At 46.5% G+C, this 17167-nt stretch overlaps 1 protein-coding gene across 4 annotated transcripts in view; it reads right to left on the minus strand.

Annotated features, from left to right (window-relative positions):
* LOC101951390 (Gfo/Idh/MocA-like oxidoreductase domain containing 1) overlaps nt 1-17167 on the minus strand; it is a 344332-nt gene that overhangs the window by 65979 nt on the left and 261186 nt on the right. The window lies entirely within an intron of this gene.

Consider the following 17167-nt stretch of genomic DNA (forward strand, 5'->3'; position numbering starts at 1 on the left):
AGATAGAATTCCAGTTACAAAACCAAGTGTAACCATGCATGGGTGGATTCAGACAGGAGTTTTGCTCATGACTCCAGCACCAGAGGAGTGCTAGAATATCAGCACTTGGGACTGTGTGGATGGAGAGAGGAACATGTCCACTCAAAGTGTGCCTGTGGCTGATTATCTCATGGAGCCACAATATTGTTCCTCGAGGGGCTGACTCACCAACCTTCTAAGAGACACCTGCCACACTTGATAGTGTCTAGCAGTGGAGGGAAAATATATTAAAAACAACAATTTTAAAAACAATCTTGCTGTTCCCTTTCTATACTGTTTGTTAAAATGACTCTAGACTAATGGGACCTGCATGGATATCTACAAAGACTTCACATCAGCTACCTTCTTGAGGAAGTTTCATAGGCAGAGGGATTTGACCTTCCAGTGCCATTCCCAACTTCCACCTTAACACAGAGGTTGGATCTGCACCTGTCATGGGAACTTTTAGAATAAACCATCCCTAATTCTGCCCATGTCACAGCTTGCAGGAACAAGGCTAGCTGGCAAGCAACCTAAATAAGACTTTGAAAATAATCAGAATCAGTATTTCTAGAGCATTGTTAATCCACAGATTTCAAAACACTTTACAAAGTTGGGTATCATGAACCCCATTTTAGAGACAGTGAAATTAAGGCATCATGAGGGAAAGTGATTTTCCCAAGGTCCCATAGTGAGTTAGTGGCAGAGGCAGCAATCTATCCTAGTCTACTCCCAGTCTGGTACCCTCTGGGGTAGAAAGGTCATCAGAGGGTTTCACAGTTTTATTGTGAGCCTTGAAATATTTAGTCTTCTTGTTAAAGCCCCACCTGCTGAAGTCAAGAGATCGCAAGAAAATCTCAACTTTCATTTAAAAAAAAAAAAAAAGAAAGAAATTTCTAGCTCTTATAGTTGCATTTAAAAAAGCTGGAAAATGTGAAGCAAGTTCACCTGCTAAAACTCAAAAATCAGAAGGCAAATAAACTCCCACCCCAACATTTAAAATCTCATGATTTTGGGCCTGTCTCATGATTTTTTAACATTTGAGGCTGGCAGTACTGCAGATGAGGCTCACAATTAAAATATAATCTTTTATATCTATGCTGCGTTAATGGAAAACACATTGTTAAAAACATGTTGTGCTAGCAAAATGAACTATTACCACTCACAGATGAGTACTGTAGACTGTTCCTTATTTAATCCATTATGCTCATCCCCAATAAAAAAAATGTATTTTACATTACTCCGTTCTGTGGTGTACTAGACTCCTGCCACCGTGGACACTATCCACAGGCAAAAATGTAATGCGGACCAGGGTAACATACTTCAGAAAGAACAGAGGGCTGGTCACATGAACTAAAGCAGTAGTAGCAATCGCCAAGGCACTGACCTTCAATTTCCCAACTGCTTCACATTTTATAGGATTCCCTCGGATATGTTTTTTAAGATAAGGGGGCTCACGTTTTTATACCTTCCTGTACACAATTGCAGAAGATACATGCCGGTGGAAGGGAAATGGTACTTTGGACAGGACTGGGGCAATTCACCCCTCGTTATTGTGCCCTCTACCAATGTCAGCCAGGGCACCAGACTCGCAAAGCAGAGTCTAGTAGAGGGAAGGCTGGAGTTGTGGAATTGTGGAAAGCTGATGCAAATTCCCTTCTGCTGGGAGTGGGGCCAGCGCTGGCTTGGAAACAGGTGTGACCAGGGCAACTAAGGTCTGAGCGGATGATTCAGTGCATCCTCTTTGTAGTCACCTTTCACCAGCAGAGCTCCTATAAAACTTCAGAGGAAACTGTTGTCCACCCTGTTGTAAAACCTATCCTAAGGCCAGGTGGCAAACCCCCTCAAAACAGATGTGCAGCAGGCCTTGCTGGTACAAGTAGGTGCAACTTGTACCTCCAGGGCCGGCTCCAGACACCAGCCTAGCAAGCTGGTGCTTGGGGCGGCACACAGAAGGGGGCGGCACGTCCAGCTCTTCCGCGGCAATTTGGCAGCGGGTCCCTCACTCCCTCTCGGTGGGAAGGACCTGCCGCCGAATTGCTGCCGAAGAAGCAGCGGCGGTAGAATCGCGGCGGAAGTGCTGCAGATCACAGCTTTTTTTGGGGGGGGGAGGGGGCTGCTTGGGGCGGCAAAAACCCTGGAGCCGGTCCTGTGTACCTCCCTGTGCTAGTCAGGTGAATCCAGACCCTTATCTTCAGTGTTTAAAAGGTGCTTTACTATAGTAAAGAATCCCATGTTTGTTTTCACTGTTGCTCCTTTTAGGTTCTGAGATAGCTGGAAAAGAAGCCAAAGGCGAATTGACAGCGCAAAGCCTACCCACAGTGAAAAGCACATATGAGGCTATAAAGAAACCTAACATGATGAGCTTAACTTCAATGTGAAGTAACTCTTTTCAGCTTCCCAACATATTCACTGTGTTATCCGTCTGTTGGGCTCTGCGGATAAACATGACCCAGGCAGTCTTCATATGCAAAGCTTTCAAAGGTCAGAACAATGGGCACAAAAAATTATTTGTAACACATCTTCAGTTTCCAGCTGAGCAGTTAATATTTGCGTTGATTAACTGAGAAGCTGGAAACAAACAGTAACAAAGGCAAAAGAGACTAGTTTCTGCATGGGGCTCTTGTTTCTCACCCCAGATGGGACTTGAACCCACAATCTCTGGCTTAGGAAGCCAATGCTTTGTTCTTTCTAATTGGGTACGTTTAACCCAGAAAGAGGTCTTATGGGGAACTGAGGAGCTCAGGGGAATTAGCGTGGAGATATGGGACTTTTTACCTCTGTGGCACAGGCCTGAATTCAGCTAGATCAGTACCAACTCAATGAACGTCATTAGATTTGATGACTGTTTGGCAACCTATGTGGAAATGGGCCTCGTGCCCAGTTCCTGGGGGACAGTTGTCCATACCACAAAAACTACCTTCACTGTTGACACTAATTAGCCCTCACAGGGCAGTCCCAACAGAGGGGCAAGCAAAAGGATTCATGAGCCAGGGCGAGTGACCCATCCTCCGACAGTCATTCTCACACAGACTGAGAGCAGTGAATTGGAGGCTTTCACTGCTACACCCCGTGTCAGACAGGTTCTTTTGATAAAGTGTCCCAGGGCTGGCAGCCCTTTTTGCTGTAGTGACACAGGCATTTTGATTATATCTGAACAGCAGCCATAATTGCCTCCCACTAACTTACTAATGTTGCTGTGCCTTTGCGACACACACGTTTCTGCTTTCCTCCCAGGGCACTGCCAGCTGAGATTCTACACACTAGAACAAGAAGACAGGCACATCCATGGCACGAACAGTTCCTCCTATTGGGCATGTGCCATGTTCTTTTTCCGAGAGCATCCCTGGCTTGCATATGGATGACGACACCCTGGCCACAAATTAATTCCACTCAGACAAAGGGATATTGAGGCTGGTGTGATTGGTAAAGAAGTTGGAAGAGGTGGGTTTCAGAAGCAGGAGATAGGGCCTGAGCAATGGAGGGCCTTGGATAAATTTGAATCGGATTCACAGCTCAGTAAGGAGTCAGTGAAGCGACTCAAACACGGAGATAATATGGATGAAGAAATAAGTGTCTTCTCTCTGTTTTTTTTTTAAACCGGCAAAATAACCTGTATGTAGGTCTGGGCTCCCATGCAAGATAATTTTAGAATATACCAGCAAAGACAGATGCTATAGAGCAACGATCATCTGCCACAGGAAAACATTTTGTACAGTGTGGCCAATACAGTCAGAGTATTTGCGCCAGTCTCTGCCAAGGCACTTGTGCCTTGAATGTTGTTTGCAGATACAAGATATATACTTGTGCCCTGGAAGAAGCCTGCCCTGGCAATCTGAACAGAGCAGCTACCAAGCTGCAATGGTATTTAGGTGAGGAGAGATTTCAGCAAACTGCTCATGTCTCAGAAGCTCAAAGTACAGGGAGCTGTCAGACTGCTGGATCCCCCAGGGATTTAATATGTGCACTGCTACTCACTAGGTACTTTATGCAAACCTGTACACTGAATAGACTTATACATTCATTAAATCAGTTTTCCATAACACTGCATAAATAAAATGTGTCTCATGTGCATGCCTTCTCTTCTTACTCCAACCTCGAGGTCCTGGCCATACTGGGGTGGTTTGCACCAGTGCATCTACACCAGTGCAAATCTTCAGTGTGGATGCACTGCACCAGTGCAAGATGGAGCTTACCCTGTAAGGGGTCTTGGAACTTACCCTGCAGTGTTAGGCGATTTAGTGGGTAGTACATATTGCTATGGTCAGATATATTTGGAATACTGTACCTCTTTTTAGTGCATACTACTACTTGGGAAAGTGGAAGGCTGCCATACCTGGGAAACTGAACTCCGGTTTATCAAAAGAATCAGTGTGACATGGGGAGTGGCAGTGAAAACTTCCAAAACACTGCATATGACCAGAGCAAAAATCTTCCCTGGTGCAAGACTTATTTTGCACTGAGACCGTATGTGTTTATCACTGCTATTGCGACACTGATGTAATTAGACTAGTATATACCTCTTTAACACTGTTTAAGGCTGTGTCTACTCTATGGAGTCTATATTGGCAACAAACCCATGTAAACCTAACTTTTAAGTGGAGGCCAATCATGATGTTACTCCTGGTTTTGCTACTGATGTGAAATTATTTTTTTCCCTTTAAATAATGATAAACCAGTTAATAAAACAGCAAACATTAAAAAGAAAGTGACCAAATCCTCCCTGGTGTAACTGCACTGATACCAATGCAGCTGCATCAGGGACTAGTTTGTCCCTGCTTAAATTAAAATTAAGCTGGTTCTATAACAATCTGGACAGTTACCTTTGATACAAATCCAGTTGGACTACCCTTAAAAAAACACAACAACTATGTGTTGTTTGTTCTCAATAAAACCAGCCTCTAAACTAAAGTCTTTGGAGATTATTTTGTTCTTTTTTTTTTTTTAAATAATCCACAAATGTCCCTTACAAAGCGAGAACCAGTTAAACACGGACATCTGGTCATGATATTCTGTTGACTCTAGGGGTGCCAACTCTAGCTAATTATTTTTTCTTCTGCTTCCACTTCAGAAAAGAATAAAATACCTCCCACTCACTAATGGAAAATAAACATTCTCCAGTGTGTATTCATTACATTATTGAAAAGTTTTGTTTGCCATGCAAATAACTTTTTAAAGGTACAAGCACTGAACATAGACAGTACTAAATACAATAACAATCTGTGTTCATTCATTCACATCTGCTTCCCTGGTTAATTGGATCAGCTGTTCTGTAAAATTTTAGGGTAAGGAAAGGAACATCTATTTCTGGGAAGGAAGAAAGCAAGGGAGGAAAGAGGCTGGCTGACTGGCTTTGGACTAGTTGGCTTCTGGACTACTGCACGAGTCCTATAAAGAGATGAAGATACCCCTTGAAGACGATGGAAGAGGATCTGCTGAAGGAATGGAACATTCAGTAAGCAGGAGGCTTACAATCATAGATATGTCATAAAGGTTGATAAAATCTGTAATTAGCCCATGATTTTTTCCACAAAGTGCATGATAAATTCACGGCAAGTGATCATCACAGATGACAGCTAAAACCAGAAATCATAAACATAAGTGAGACATACGACGCAAGATGTGACAAATCTATCATGGACACCCTTCCAACATGTCCTCACCCAAAACTGAACACAGAGCGGCACTCATCCAAAATTCATGTAGATGCAACTAGCAGTGTGACACCAGTTCAGCCCAGAAGGATACACATGGGTCTTGTGCAGACTCTGATGACCGTTCTCATGCATTATATGTAAACAAGCACTTTTTTTTTTTTTTTTGCACCTTGGCAAGATTTTAAGTTCTCTGATCTTTATTCTTTTAGTCTATGCTGTTCTGATAGACAGCAAATAATGGAAGGGATTTGGCCTCTTTTTTGGCAGGCTATGTGCACTTACCCTAATAAAGTGTGCAGGAGATGAGTGACTCACGTGCATTGCTTTCCAGCTGCTACCTCCAGGCTCTCAGACGGTCATACCAAAGTGCAGTAACTTTTTGGTCTCTTACTTTCTTTTCTACTTGTTGGAGTGTAATATACTCTTTCTTTCCAATGCAAGCTAGAGCTCAAAGAATGATGCTGCCCTTTGTACACTGGATGTTAGTGATTTGTTCACATAAGAATGTGGAAAGGTTTTTAGGGAGGGTTGGGTTAAAGCAAAAGGACTCTTGGTGCCCAAAGGCAAATTTTTCTTTGCAAAAACCAAAACATAATTTACAGTTTTCTCTCACAGATGTTGGCTACAGGGGGCGTAGCAAAGTTTGTGTCTGTATGGCTGTGCATCCTGCTGGCTGACTTAACACAGAGCTGCTCCAGCGGCGCTCAACATGGACTGCCAGCCAGTGAAGCCACAGAGTAGAATCTCTTCTCTGGGATCTCCTTGCTCTCCTGAAACTTGGTAGGCAAAGCTTTCCCCTTCTGGCCTAGTAGGGAGTGAAGATGTGGGAATTGAGGGTGTTCAGCAACTCTCAGGAGGTGTTCAACACTTCACAGGACCCAATCCTTGTAGGTGCTGAATGGGAGTTGAGAATGCTCGACATCTCTCAGAATCAGGCCCCACATATATTGAAACCCACTGAGGAAAAAGAACAGGAGTACTTGTGGCACTTTAGAGACTAACAAGTTTATTTGAGCATAAGCTTTCATGGGCTAAAACCCACTTCATCGGATGCATGAGGAAAAGGCAGCCACCACTGAGGAAAGGCAGCCACCTCTGCAAAACTCTTTAGGAAAGGAAGTGAAGAGGAGTACCATATCCTGTCAGAACTGCCAGGTTGGTCAGAATCCTGCTTCTTTGACTTTGCCCCTCTGAACAACCACACATTATTTTACTGATGTAGTTCAAGGCTTCTCAACCATAAATCTGTAGCCCCCTGGGGATCTGTAACACATACACTTGGTACACTTTATGCTGTAAGCAAAGAAATCTCAACACTGAGGCCAGTCTATGGAGAAATGCTTTTTCTCTCTCTGAGAGATATTTTAATAGGAGCAGGAAGCTTTTATGGGGAGAAGTGGGGAAGTCCTTACCTAGTCCACTGCTATTCATTTGTCACAGACAGCCACTGTGTCTTAGCTGACATTCACTAATGCTTGGAAACAAGCCGCCTCAGTGTACCACACTCAGAATGACCTCAGGGACAACAGAGTTCCAGGAAGGTTAACTTCAGCTCCATTCTAGGGCAAGACCCTGTTCCATTTGTTCATTTAGGCTTAATTTAATTTTCCACACAATATCACCCACAGCTGATTCCCTTCGCTTTCCTGGGGAGGTGGAGCTTGTCCCTCTTATCCTACTGTCACTCTCAAACGGGATCCAAAAATTGTGACAATGAGTTAAAGTCTGGCTGGTAAAAATGTAAATTATGGTTGCACACGGTTTTGACCTAGCTGTGGAAAGGCTGGTTAATTCCTTCGTTAATCATTTCTATTCTGTAAGAATGTACTGGTACAGAAAGATGCCTGGCTGGGGAATGCAGTGAAGTCTTTCCCAGACAGATATACTAGACGGAGGCAGTAAAGCCTGCAGCCATATCTCCTGACACTGGAACCTGCTCAGAGGTGGAAGGGGCAGGACACATCTTGGGCAGAAACTTCCAAGGGACACTTAGGTCCGGCAGAAAATTGTTCTCTTAATTCAGCAAACATCACTTTGTCCCTTAATTCAGTATTTATCCAATGCATCAGTCTGGTATACGGGAGCGTTTCACTGTTCGAGGTGCTGTTTATCAGATGAATATAACACAAAGATCTTGATCACTTGTGGTCATTAAAGATCTTATGGCACTTTTCATAAGATTAAAGGGGTGTTAGCCCTGGTGTAGTAGGTAACTATATTCTGCTTATCTAAATTTCCCCTACAGTTTCAACTTGACACTATACTCTTTGTTTTAACCTGTCCCTGTGTGCTTCTACACTGCTGTGCTCCACCCCAGTGATGGCTGTATTTTGGAGTGAAATAATCTTTACGCCATCTGGAGGGCAGTTTGTGTATTAGTTTATTACGCTTACTAAGGGCTGGTCTACACTGGGGGGGACTGATCTAAGATACGCAACTTCAGCTACGCAAATAGCGTAGCTGAAGTCGAAGTATCTAAGATCGAATTACCTGGGGTCCACACAGTGTGGGATCGACGGCCGCGGCTCCCCTGTCGACTGCGCTACCACCGCTCGCTCTCGACGGTGAGCGCGTTCGGGGATCGATATATCGCGTCTTAACGAGACGCGATATATCAATCCCAGATAAATCGATTGCTATCCGCCGATACAGCGGGTAGTGAAGACGTACCCTAAGTATCTTGGGATCCTCTGGGATGAAAGATGCTACATATATCACCATTACTGAGCTCTATCCTGGGGTCTTTAGTCAGTTTCAATTCAGTCCTTACTCCTTACGGACTTTGGGATTTAGCCCATTAAGCACAGACAGGGGATTGGAGAGCAGATGCTGACAGAATAACATTTGGGTGGAGGTAGAAGGCTCCCCTTTCTTCACAACCTGCAAATAACTTTCCAGAAGTACAGTGGTTTGGTTTTAAGCCCATATCTTGCAAATCTGCTTAACCACCAGCAAATTTTAGAGGACCCAGGGAATAGCACGGGATTGCTCACAGAATATTTTTTCCTGCTCAGGGATCCATCAAAACAGCCTATGGTTACACACCTGGGATTACTGTTCAGTACAGAATGCTTTTACCTCTAGAAGTACAATTCCTTTCAAAGCAAAGAGCACTTGCATAGCGCCATGGATGCACAGTGTACATCCTAGCAAGAAAAGGCCTGACTCCCCCACTGCCTTGCATCTTGTATAGTCATTGACACCTGTGCAGAGCAAGTATAAAATGCAGCCATTCTGATGTGACAACATTTTACTCTTGCTTTCCATGGGTATAAATGTGAGAGGCAGTGGAGAACCAGCCTACATAATGTACTCAGGAAACAGGAAACTGCCTAACAAGTGGCCCTATGTGATCTAACTAGCATGATATAAGAACTTAAAACTCCCAAGACCATTTAAGGATGGAGTTTGAGAGGAAATTAGCGAACAGTTTCTAATTCCAGGAAGCTTGACCACAGATCTGTACAGGATATCCAAACACAGCCCAGTCAACTTGTGGGGCTGCATTTGGTAAAATGAATAGAAACAACTGGCATTTTTCCTACCTTGACACTGAGAATGTACATAGTCAGCCAATACAAGATACTGCTCTAAATTCCAGGAGGACAAAGTGCCACTAAATATTTAAACATGGATTTAAAACAACAACAACAACAACAAAAAAGAGTCCAAAATACATACATCAAAAGCAATGACATTTAATCATAGAATATCAGGGTTGGAAGGGACCTCAGGAGGTCATCTAGTCCAACCTCCTGGTCAAAGCAGGACTAATCCCCAGACAGATTTTTACCCCAGTTCCCTAAATGGCCCCCCTCAAGGATTGAACTCACAACTCTGGGTTTAACAAACCAATGCTCAAACCACTGAGCTATCCCTCCCCCACCCAGTAATTCATTGCAGCTTTCCCTAAATCCCCTTCCAAAAATGCTTGTTTCCTTATATACTGCTGTGTAATTATTAAAATAAAGAATAAAACCATAGTAATAATAAGCTGAATTCTAGGCCAAGTTTATGAAGTCATAAAGGGCTTATTGGCCCCCCAAAGCCTCAAACAGGCCCCAGAACAATTGATCCTGTGGGTGGTCAACCTAGGGTGACCAGATCACCAAACTCAAATATCGGGACGCCGGGGGGGGCGGGGGGGGGGGCGTGGCCAAAAAACCCAAACAAACAAACAACCCTTCCTCCGCAAGCGCTGGAGGGAGGCCCGGGAGATGCAGGGGAAGCGCGGGGCCGGGGTGAGTAAGAGTCCGGCCTGGCCCCGAGCAGGCAGGACTCAGTCAGGCGGTAGGGAGAGGAGGGTGGCGGCCCGCGGTGTCAGGCGGCGGCTGTTCTCATCCCCGGGCAGCGGGACTCGGGAGCAGCCGCTGCTGCAGCTCCCACTGCCGCGGGGGAGGAAGCGGCCATAGCGCTTGGCGGCTGCGGCTCTGGCGCCCCCGAACCCCCCGAGCCGGGGCCTGCTGCGGGGACCCAGCAGCGCGCACGCTGCGCCCAGCCCCTGGCCAGTCGCGTCTGGGCTGCTGCCCAGCTGGTACTATCCCACGGCGGCCCCGGAGCGGGGGCAGCAGGCCCCAGCCCCCCCGTCCCGCTCGGGTCCCGCAGGGGAACGAACGGGGTTGGGCTGCCGATGCCTCCGCCCCGGGGCCGCCGCGGGATAGCACCACCTGGGCAGCAGCCCAGGCGCAACTGGCCAAGGGCTGGGCGCAGCGTGCGCGCTGCTGGGTCCCCGCAGCAGGCCCCGGCTCGGAGGGTTCGGGGACGCCGCAGCCGCCGAGCGCCATGGCCGCTTCCTCTCCCGCGGCAGTGGGAGCTGCAGCAGCGGCTGCTCCCGAGTCCCGCTGCCCGGGGGGGGAGAACAACAGCCGCCGCCTGGCCCCGCGGGCCGCCCCCCTCCTCTCCCAACCACCCAATTGAGTCCTGCCTGCTCGGGACCAGGCCGGACTCTTACTCACCCCGGCCCCGCGCTTTCTCAGTCTCCCGGGCCTCCCTCCAGCGCTTGCGGAGGGAGGAGGAATGGTGAGCCTGGGGAAGAGACGGGGATTCGGGGAGGGAGCCAATCGGGGGAGGAGGGGGTGGAGTCGGGGCGGGGGGGGGGGGGGGGGCGCGAGCATGTCCGGGCTCCAGGCTCCGGCGCATTTCCTTGTTTGTCCAGTGTCCCGACCGCACGTCGGTCGGGACGCGGGACAAACAAGGAAATATCGGGACAGTCCCGATAAAATCGGGACGTCTGGTCACCCTAGGTCAACCCAGTGCATAGAAAGGAATGGAAGGTAACCATGGGACTGAGAACTCCGGTCAATAAGCCCTCTGCCCCAGTCAATGAAGTTAGGGTGTTGCACAATATTTCAACAGTAAAATATTCCACTACAAACCACTTATTTATCTATCATTTATGAAACTGAACGTTTCAAGAGGTTCAACATAGAAGAAAAAGGGATAGTGGGGTCAGTTGGGGACTGGGGTCATAATCTACAACTCATATGAATAAAGGGTCCTGGGCTGTTTCTTGAAAGTGGGAGGAGATGGATATAAGGGTGAATGCATTCCCAAACACAAGGCCTATTTAAACAAAGGCCTCTACAACACAATGGTAGGATTTCTAAGAGGTGGATGGTGTCTAAGCACAGGCATCCATCGGAATGAGACTCCAGGAGAAGGTGTCAAATGTGCCATCAACTGCTTCAAAAAACCAACAGTGCTGATATAAAAATCAATCCACCTTTTGACAGGCAGCCAATGTAAAGAATGCTGGACAAGAACAATATGAACCTGTGAATGACCATGCTCCTCCATTCTGACCAAGCTGCAAGTGGTGGAGATGCATTGCCAGCAGCTCTGATGAGAGTGAATGGTAATAGTCAAGACTTACAGTCACAAGGAGGTGGGTGCTGCTGTTACAAGTTTCTGGTGGATAAATAACAGCACAGTTTGTGCAAACTGGCCATTTGGAAATCAATTGTTTTGTATCACATCTGATATGCGGCCATAGGCACTGGAGGTACGGCAGCACCCCCTGGCTCGAAGTAGTAATAGCAGCCAAATATACGGTAAAAATTGTTCCAGCACCTATGTGTATGGCTCTCTATGGAAGAACATGGCTGAATGTAGCAGCAAGATTCTTAACTTTACTCACTAAAGGAGTCTTCTCAATAAACAGAGACACAAAGGAAGTGAGAACACCCTCACAACGACTACTATTATTCTCTGTATTACAGCAGTACCCAGAGACCTCCAATCATGAAAAGCTAATTCATCTAAACTGAAACTTTTCAGGGTCGGTTTCTACAAGCTTCTTGACTCAAAATGTTTTTGAAAGAAAGTGTTTTGAAATTTTTGAAGTTTCATTTTGACATTTTCAAAACAAAAATTCTGGCTCGCTGCTTCAAAATGACTGTTTCAAAATTTAAACTAATTGCAATAAAAAAAGTCTTTTTAATAAAAAAAAAAAAAGTTGAAGTAAAAACCAAACATTTCCAAATTACTGAAACAAAACATTTCAATTGACCCATTTTTGGGAAGGGGGGAGGGGAGATTTTGAGTTTGTTGACATTTTTGAGATTCTGACTTTTTGTCCTGGTTCAGGACAGGAATAAATTTCAAAATCTTGAAAAACCAATTCCTGTCCAGCTCTAGCACTGACCATGAGGCACTTAAATTCCCAGTTAGGCTTAAAATGAAAATGGCCCCGTTTTTGGAGGTGCTGAGTGAAAAAAAACTGCCACTGAAATCAATAGGAGCTGTGAGTGCTCAACATCTCAGAAAATTAGGCCATTTATTTAGATGCTTACCCCATAAGCATCAAAGTTTGAAAACTGACTTGCCAAGGTGACATAAATCAGCAGCACAGGCAGGAATAAAACCCAGCAACCTTGACTCCCAGAGCCCTTCTCTAAACCCTAGGCTGCATTTCCTCCAACAATTACCCAACAGTTCTCTGCGAACCAGTTATATGATAAAGAACTTTCATATTAACAGACTGGTCTGGTCTAGTGCCTGTTCCTGGTGGACCTTATCCCAGTGAACCAAGAAGAGGCTGATCTATAAGAACAATTAATCATGACTGGCCAACCAGGGTTTATCTGTACCATGCACTGCAACTTCTCTGTCTTTTCTAGGAGAAGCCCTACAGCCATCTCTGTACTGCCTGAACATTCCTACCAGTTCTGCCCATAGAGCAGCGTATCTTCACCTTTACATCTTCAAGCCTGAGCAGCCTTAGGGCTCTAACAGCATGAAGGACCATAAAGTATACAATGGTGCTTCTTGGTTTATCCATGCAATCTATTCTTCCATCCATCCAAGGATGTGTCCAGCGCTGTGGTATCTGGGTACAGTGATACTTGATCACTCTTTCCATGAGAAAAATATTTTCTGTGTCTTTTCCATGCTATGTCTTCATGAACACTCATGGTGACAACCTCTCACAGGAAGGACTGTTTTTAGACCCTAACAGAGTGGCAGCAATCTGATTGTCTACACCATAAACTTCTGCATTCCAAGGACTACTACTCTCCAGGACTCGGGAGATCAATATGGTCAGTAGTGGCCACGCTTTAGGACTACTTGAGAACCCAAGAAAATAGTCACACTTCTGGTTAGTCCTCATCTGGCCAAAGAGAGTAAAGGTGGCAGTGTTTTATGATACCATATGGGCCTCTAACTCCACGCAAGCTGTGAGTGTTTTGTTTATATCACTCAAGTGTTTCCTCCCAAACCAAAGTCATAATAGTATATCCCAGAAGTTCAATTGTTCTCTTTGTATTGCTGTGTGCAGGTGTCTGTAAAGCTCCTGTATCACATTTCCTATAGGCAGTAGGGATGAGGACATGATTGAAGTTGCGGTGAAGCTGAAAATAAGCAAATGTTGCTGCAAAAGCTGCTTATTTCATAAGCCTGCATCTTAGGGGGAAGGAAAGGACAAGAATCTCTTTTTTCCAAAGTGGCACAAGATGTTCACAGACAGTCATTTTACTTAGGCCATCTCTGCTTGCACAGTCCTTTCTATCTACCTAAGGTACTTATAAGGCCACACAATGATAGCATCTATGCCGGACTTCACAATACCTTGAAAGGTAGGGGGATACCATTATCCACCTGGGGAACTGACGCACACACAAAGACTAAGTGATTTGTCCATGGTCACCCAGGGAGTCTCTGACAGAGCAGGGAAATGAACCCAGGACTTCTAAGTCCCAGGCTAGTGCTTTTACTCCTGGACCCTCTTTCCTTGCCTTTCCATACTGTGCTGTCCCATGCTGCACTTCTGGGCCTGACAAACGGGGATACATAAGCAAAGAGAAGCTCAACTACAGGTGAAAGTCATACAGATTGCCAAGGGGGGAAGGCTCAGGCAAGGGTGTTTAGTGTAGTTAGAGGCCATGGGAGGTTGTAAACAGAGCCCAACCACTTGGCACAAATTACAGTGTGACTTGCCTTTTCTGCTTGATAGCATCCATGCAGGAAACCAAAGGTTTGCGAAGGGTGGAGAAAGGAAGTGGGGATTTCAGGGCTCATGCAAACAAAGGACTGGCAGAGCTAGCTGGAACCAACGATAGTGCTGCAAACAGGTTCTGTTTCCATGCCTCCAGCACTGATTTCCAACACCCTGGCTCTTCACTTACAATCCTAGTGCAGCATCCTCAGCTGATGTAAACTGAAGCTATGATGACCAACACGAGCGGAGGAGCTTGTCCCTAGCACAGAAGCTAAATGGGGCAGTTGGTTCCATGGACAAATGTTTCACTAAGGAATCAGACCAGCTTGCAGATGATCTCACCAAATTAGTTTCATTTGTGACTCAAATTAGATGTGAATCCGGGTCCCAGGAGTGAAACCCTAGAGCATTAATTCACTGTGTCGCCTGCAGGCCAGGCGGATTCCCTCATATCAGTTGAGTTTAAAAAAAATAAAATAAATAAAGCGTGTTGAAACCTAAGTCTGTCAGTAATGTTAGAACATTTGATAGCAGCTTTTAGGATGGCCATGAATGAAAAGTGTCATTTCTGGAAGGGAGCCATGTCACTCACCCTCTCCCCCCCACCACACACACACACACACACACACACAGTGTAGCTGCACATTAAAACCATTGCAGTATTTTGACTGGATTATAGTTCATAATGAAATGAGGAATAAACAGAAAAATCAAATGGAGAAGGGTGCATGAGTGGGCAGTATTTCCCACTGAAAATGTGTCAATATCATTATTTAATCTTTTAAAGGAGTGGAAATTGTATACACAAAACAAAGCTTTATTGATAAAACAAGATCTCATGTTACCTAGATGGAAAATTTGAAATTTAAACTAAATATTGATTTATACATTCATATTTCTCCCTGCAGAGAAAAGATCAGGAATGCCAAGCCTTTCGCACTTTATGCCTTCCCAGTTTTTGGTTATACCAGCAAATAGATCAGACTCAACATACTCAATTATTTATAATCGAAAATAAAAAGGTGGCAATTCTTGGCGGAGAGGTCAAGAGGATAAAACTTCACAGCTGATCTCTGTAGGAGCTCTGGTCTAAAATGCTTTCAAGAACTTATCATACCAAACCCAATGCTCCAGGGTACATCCAAATTGGTGCTATGTGTGCAAACAACACACAGAGGCCAAACGGAATCAAAATGCAAACACAGATGGGAAGACCCTCTAAGCAAGGAATACTCCTTTATCATTCCAAATTGATAATTCCAAACAAAACAAAACAAAAACACTAAAACAACTAAACAAAACCTCAATGGTGCCTGATGCTATATAGCTAGCCCCCTACCACCCAACCACTATTATCATGGCATTAATACTTGAAATATTGGAGATTTAGTAAAGATGGGCATAAACTGCAAAATTAAGACCCAAATTTAAAAACATTTAAAAACACACAACCAAATTTGGGGGAAATCTGATCGAGGTATTTGACTCAGGCCCATTCTAGTCTTTAGCTGTGTAAAACTTAGGGCAGTATTACCCCACTCTAACCATCAGCATTGTACAGGAGGGGGCAAATCCTGCAGTCCTTGTGTAACACTGACAGATCCCCGTCGTCAGTGGGTGGATTGAACTGGGGAGCTCTGGAGTTTAGTGCATGAGTAGGGTTACCATTCGTCCGGATTTACCCGGACATGTCCTCCTTTTTGTTCTAAAAATAGCGTCCGGGGGGAATTTGTAAAGCACTCAAAATGTCCGGGATTTCCCCCCTCCCCCGGCAGAGCAGAGCGAGCAGCTGGGAGGGCTGCAGGAAAGTCCCGGGCTGGACTCCGGAGCAGCTGTAGAGGAGCCGGATCCGCCCTGCATTCTGAGCCGGCAGCTCTCCCCTGCAGCCCGGTCCAGCAGCACTGTGCAGGGCCAGGGACCGGGTTTTGTTGTGCTGGGGAGCGCAGCCACGTGTCCGGCTCGGCTCGCACAGAGCCCAACACCCTGTTCTGAGCAGCAGGGTAAGGGGGCCAGGGGGCAGGAGAAGGGGCAGGGAGGTTCTGGAGGGGGCAGTCAAGAAACGGGGGGGGGGGGCTTTTTGGGGGGAGTGGAGAAAGTTTTGGGCAGTCAGGGTACAGGTAGGGGGTAGGGTCTTGGGGGGCAGTTAGGAGCAGGGGTCCCAGGAGGGGGCAGTCAGGGGACAAGGAACAGGGAGTCTTAGGTAGGGGGTGGGGTTCTGGAGGGCAGTTAGGAGCAGGGGTCCCAGGAGGGGGCAGTAAGGGGACAAGGAGCGGGGGGGGTGGGGGGCTGGGAGTTCTGGGGGGGGCTGTCAGGGGGCAGGAGTGGGGAGAGGGATCGGAGCAGTCAGGGGACAGGGAGCAGAGGGGTTTAGATGGGTTGCGAGTTCGGGGGGGGCTGTCAGGGTGCAGGAGTGCGGCGAGGGATCGGAGCAGTCAGGGGACAGGGAGCAGAGGGGTTTAGATGGGTTGGGAGTTCTGGGGGGGGCTGTCAGGGGGTGGGGAGTGGTTGGATGGGGCGTGGGAGTCCCAGGGGTCTGTCTGGGGGTGGGGGTGTGGATAAGGGTTGGGGCAGTCAGGGGACAAGAGGCAGGGAGGCTTAGATAGGGAGTGGAGTCCTGGGGGGCAGTTAGGGGCAGGGGTCCCAGGAGGGGGCAGTCAGGGGACAAGGAACGGGGGGAGGGTTGGGGGTTCTGGGGGGGGCGGGAAGTGGGAGGGGCAGGGGCGGGGCTAGGGCGGGGCTCCTCCCGTCCTCTTTTTTTGCTTGCTGAAATATGGTAACCCTATGCATGAGCCTCTACCGCAGGAGCTAAAAGCCAACTGGCTCTTAGCTAAGGCTGTAGAGCAGACTCATTTTACCTCTCTATCTAAGTGGTCTCGGTGCCACTAGATGGGACAGAACACCACACCCTGAAGGTGTGTGGGTTACACTTGTGCATATAAAACTCCGACTGAAGTCAGTTCCATGCTACCCCACTAAGCCAATTCTATTTAAATTAGCAAAACACCCACCCACACACAAAAGAATAATCTCAGAGCCTTATTTTGTCTAGGCCTCC

The sequence above is a fragment of the Chrysemys picta genome, chromosome 2, assembly GCF_011386835.1.
Source record: "Chrysemys picta bellii isolate R12L10 chromosome 2, ASM1138683v2, whole genome shotgun sequence".
NCBI classification, from domain to species: domain Eukaryota; kingdom Metazoa; phylum Chordata; order Testudines; family Emydidae; genus Chrysemys; species Chrysemys picta.